Source organism: Medicago truncatula, chromosome 1, assembly GCF_003473485.1.
Source record: "Medicago truncatula cultivar Jemalong A17 chromosome 1, MtrunA17r5.0-ANR, whole genome shotgun sequence".
NCBI lineage: Eukaryota > Viridiplantae > Streptophyta > Magnoliopsida > Fabales > Fabaceae > Medicago > Medicago truncatula.
The window spans coordinates 22,855,473-22,860,050 of record NC_053042.1 but is presented as its reverse complement, the minus strand read 5'-3'; the positions used below and the strand labels follow the sequence as shown (position 1 = coordinate 22,860,050).

Here is a 4,578-nt window from a genome sequence, read left to right as displayed (position 1 = left end):
GGCTTATATTTCAATGAATAATCCTTGTTTAGGCACATTATATAGTGCAATTTTTCTGCACTATAACAATCACATTAAACTGAGTAATTCCAAATGAATGGTTAAGGTTCCAAAATTGACATAATATAAGTCGGTTACACGAAGCATATAGGTTGCTAACTATTCTATCTACTGCTTATTATTACGGTGCATTTGGGAAGGTTAATGCTTCTATTCTAAAAGTGGTAAATTTGTAAGTTGTTTGTAATATAAATGCAGTTGTCATCTACCAGAAGGTGCTAAGATTGAAACTAATACTTATTGTTATCTGATATACTATTCTATCTAATGTTTTCAGAAGGTGCTAAGATTGAAACATGCAGACCATTGTTTACATCTAGGCGTCTAGCAGACCGTATATAATGCTTTTGAAAAAAACAAATATAAATACGCATTAATATTTAAGCGCATGAAACAAAGTGCCTATAGATCATACTACTTTCAGAACACGTTAGATAATTCAAGTCTTCAGTTAAAGTAAAAAAGCCATTGACGCAAACCAAAAAAACATTCCAGAATGTCAAACATAAAAACGAAATAAGTATGGCAACAAAATGCAACCGAAGATTTCAACGCGACAATTAAAAACCAAAACAAAACAGAATGAAAGGACAACAGACTTGGACATCAGCAACACTACTGGTAGTTGAAAATTTTGCAAAAGACTTCACTCCTCAGCTTCGATCTTCACACCGAACCAGTTTTGGCTCTTTTGGTGTGGATCCATCAAATTCAGCGACATCAACAACTGAAACCACATTCTCAGCTGCTCTCTTTCCCAAGGAGTTTGGAGTGTTCGAAGTCACAACTGGAGCAACTGCATCTACCTTTGAAGCAGACACCAATTTTGGTTCTTTTGTGCTCAATGCTTCACAACCCACCTACATCAATGTCATCCAAAGACTTGCTAATCGGTGTTACATCTGAATCGGCTACACCAACTTTGTCCTTGTTATCGGAATCAACTCCTTCAATAGTTAGAACAAACTTTGAACGATATAAATGGTTAGAACAAACTGATTTGAATAAACTATAGTTAACACAAATAACTATAGTAGTTGCAAAGAATACAATCAAACAAAGAATTCAAATTAGTAGTTGCAATTCTGATGTGCTATGGAACCATCAGTTAAGGTTTACATCAGTTGGTTTATGCTCATTCATGGTGGCTCTATGTATTTTTTGGCTAAGTGCATTGAGCAGTACAAATGTGCTAGTCTGATAATAAAATTAATTACACGTATCATTGTAACAACTGCCAAAAAATAGATCTTATATGCATACAAATGGAACAAAATGGGCATATATTTATGTTAATATAAAAGAGGAATGCTAACAAAACTCACTTTTGAACACTCTCTCTAACACTCACTTTTCTATTGAATGAAAAAAATGTATGTCCCACCACTTTGTGTGCGTTCTATTTCCAATGTGTAGACCCACAAAGATTTAAACCAATAAGAGAGTGAGTATTAGAGGGAGTGTTCTAGAGAGTGTTGCTAGCACTCCTCCATATAAAAATGGCAGTTCAGAAAACAAATACCCCATATTTTTTAAGTTGAATACAAACAAAACTTGTTTAATTTTTTAAACAGAAACGTCATTAAGGTACATATAGAGGCATGAGTTGCAATATTTTTTTTCTAAAACTGATTTGAATGTTGATAAAACTAATTCTATACTCGAATATGAATTAAGATACTAACTCAAATAACAATTGTCAATTTTGTTTTACAACTATTATCCTCTAGCAAAAATCCTATCATTTCAATTGATAATCTTGTTGCTTTTACAAACCTTGCACAACATCACATATAACATGTTCGACATAAAATCTGAATATTATAGAATCAACAGAAAACACATCTTGTGTCAAACAAAACACAAAAAGATGCAGTTCTTATCGCACAAACCTCATCTCGACTGTACTCGACATGATAGGTACGCCACTTAAGCCTTAAGAGCTACATATAAGCAGGATCTGTTATGACATGTTCCCATAGTGCAACATATGTGAATGCGTGACTCAAATGAAATACATTATAAACAAATAGCAAACCCATGTGAGATAGATACACGAACCAACAAAAAGAATAAATGAAATCCATTACAATAAAGTTTGTATAAACAGGAATTGAAAATAATAGAAAGAGACCCAAAAAATATACCTTTCAAGCAATTCAACACAAATAGGGCTTCAACGTCACATTCCACTATTAGATGATAGTTTATGTGTGAGCCAAAATTTAAAAATTTGCATCAGAATTGCAAACATATGGAAAACCTCACGAACTTATCAAAATCAGTGATTGGATTTAGATCCAATGAAGCTGTGAACAAAGATAAAAACAGAAAAGTTATGAGTGCAATATTTTAAAAGAAGCATGCTGATGGAACGATTAAAAAAAAGGAGGAACAGGCATCGAATGGAACAGGTGCAAATTCAATATGTTACCATGAGTTGAAACCAACATATGGAGATGCAAATGATTTCCAGATTTTGATTTTGAGAGAGGAAAATAATCTTACGGTTCATCCTCATGTGGTGGCTGGAAGTGGTGGCTATGAGTGTGAGTAAACTATTGTTCTATGAGGGAGATGAAGATGAAAAGAGATAAAAAAAAAAAAAAAAAAAAAAACTGGGAGAGGAGATGATGAAGAGAAGAGAAGTTCTATGAGGGAGAAAGAAATTGTTGTGACTATATTAAAACTTACGCCGTTCATTCTGTTTGAGGACTTCTGATGTTCTCAACAGTTTATTCCTTGATCTGCTCCATCACCCGGTTACCAATAAAAGGGGCACGTTTTTAGCAGTAAGTTAATTGGTCATTGTACATTTATTGGGTTGTGAGGGAGAAGTGGGAAAGCAAAGGATTTGATTGGTTGAATGATGTACATGAAAGGTCACAATAAATGCGCCCAAGAGGAAGTGGGTGGTTGGCAGATAAGCCTTGCAATTAATGACGATTTAGGAGGGAAAATCAGGATTGATTAGGGCAAATTGCCAGCTCATCAAGTCTGGCTTTTATAATAAAGGATATCTCCAGGGGCAATTTCAGCAGTTTCTTTAATTTTGGGGCAGTTTTGGTGCATTTCAATTTTTAGCCAAGTTTTCCCGGACGACGAAAAATAGCAGTTTCATGAGATCCTGGGCCAAAAAAAGCAGTTTCACAAAATCTGATGCAGTCGGATTTTTAACCTAATATCTTCCGGGCCAATATTAGCAGTTTCTTGAATTTTGGGGCAGTCGAACTTTTAGCATACATTTCGCCCGAGGATGAAAATATTAGTTTCATTAGGTCCTCGACCAAAAATAGCATATTCATGAAATCTGATACTGTCGGAATTTTAACCTACTCTCAGTCGGGGTCAATATTAGCAGTTTCTTGAAATTTGGGCCAGTTTTGGTGCATTCAATTTCTCGCGCAAGTTTTCCCGGGCGACGAAAAAGAGCAGTTTCATGAGATCCTGGGCCAAAAAAAGCAGTTTCACAAAATCTGATGCAGTCGGATTTTTAACCTAATATCTCCAGGGGCAATTTCAGCAGTTTCTTTAATTTTGGGGCAGTCGAACTTTTAGCATACATTTCGCCAGAGGATGAAAATATTAGTTTCATTAGGTCCTCGACCAAAAATAACATATTCATGAAATCTGATACTGTCGGAATTTTAACCTACTCTCAGTCGGGGTCAATATTAGCAGTTTCTTGAAATTTGGGCCAGTTTTGGGGCATTCAATTTCTCGCGCAAGTTTTCCCGGGCAACGAAAAAGAGCAGTTTCATGAGATCCTGGGCCAAAAAAAGCAGTTTCACAAAATCTGATGCAGTCGGATTTTTAACCTAATATCTCCAGGGGCAATTTCAGCAGTTTCTTTAATTTTGGGGCAGTTTTGGTGCATTTCAATTTTTAGCCAAGTTTTCCCGGACGACGAAAAATAGCAGTTTCATGAGATCCTGGGCCAAAAAAAGCAGTTTCACAAAATCTGATGCAGTCGGATTTTTAACCTAATATCTTCCGGGCCAATATTAGCAGTTTCTTGAATTTTGGGGCAGTCGAACTTTTAGCATACATTTCGCCAGAGGATGAAAATATTAGTTTCATTAGGTCCTCAACCAAAAATATCATATTCATGAAATCTGATACTATCGGAATTTTAACCTACTCTCAGTCGGGGTCAATATAAGCAGTTTCTTGAAATTTGGGCCAGTTTTGGTGCATTCGAATTTTTCGCGCAAGTTTTCCCAGGCGACGAAAAAGAGCAGTTTCATGAGATCCTGGGCCAAAAAAAGCAGTTTCACAAAATCTGATGCAGTCGGATTTTTAACCTAATATCTTCCGGGCCAATATTAACAGTTTCTTGAATTTTAGGCAGTCGAACTTTTAGCATACATTTCTCCAGAGGATGAAAATATTAGTTTCATTAGGTCCTCGACCAAAAATAACATATTCATGAAATCTGATACTGTCGGAATTTTAACCTACTCTCAGTCGGGGTCAATATTAGCAGTTTCTTGAAATTTGGGCCAGTTTTGGTGCATT

At 35.7% G+C, this 4,578-nt stretch overlaps 1 long non-coding RNA gene across 2 annotated transcripts; it reads right to left on the bottom strand.

Moving 5' to 3' along the window:
- Nucleotides 1-467: 467 nt before the first annotated feature.
- On the bottom strand, nucleotides 468-2,920 carry LOC120580935 (uncharacterized). Of its 2 annotated transcripts, none has more exons than XR_005646727.1 (3): nucleotides 2,495-2,920; nucleotides 2,208-2,369; nucleotides 468-2,003 (listed from the first exon to the last, which is right to left on the bottom strand). It is a non-coding gene; the product is annotated as an uncharacterized lncRNA (long non-coding RNA). The 2 variants fall into 2 exon arrangements; XR_005646726.1 differs by having other exon boundaries at nucleotides 468-2,020; nucleotides 2,495-2,918.
- Nucleotides 2,921-4,578: the final 1,658 nt, after the last annotated feature.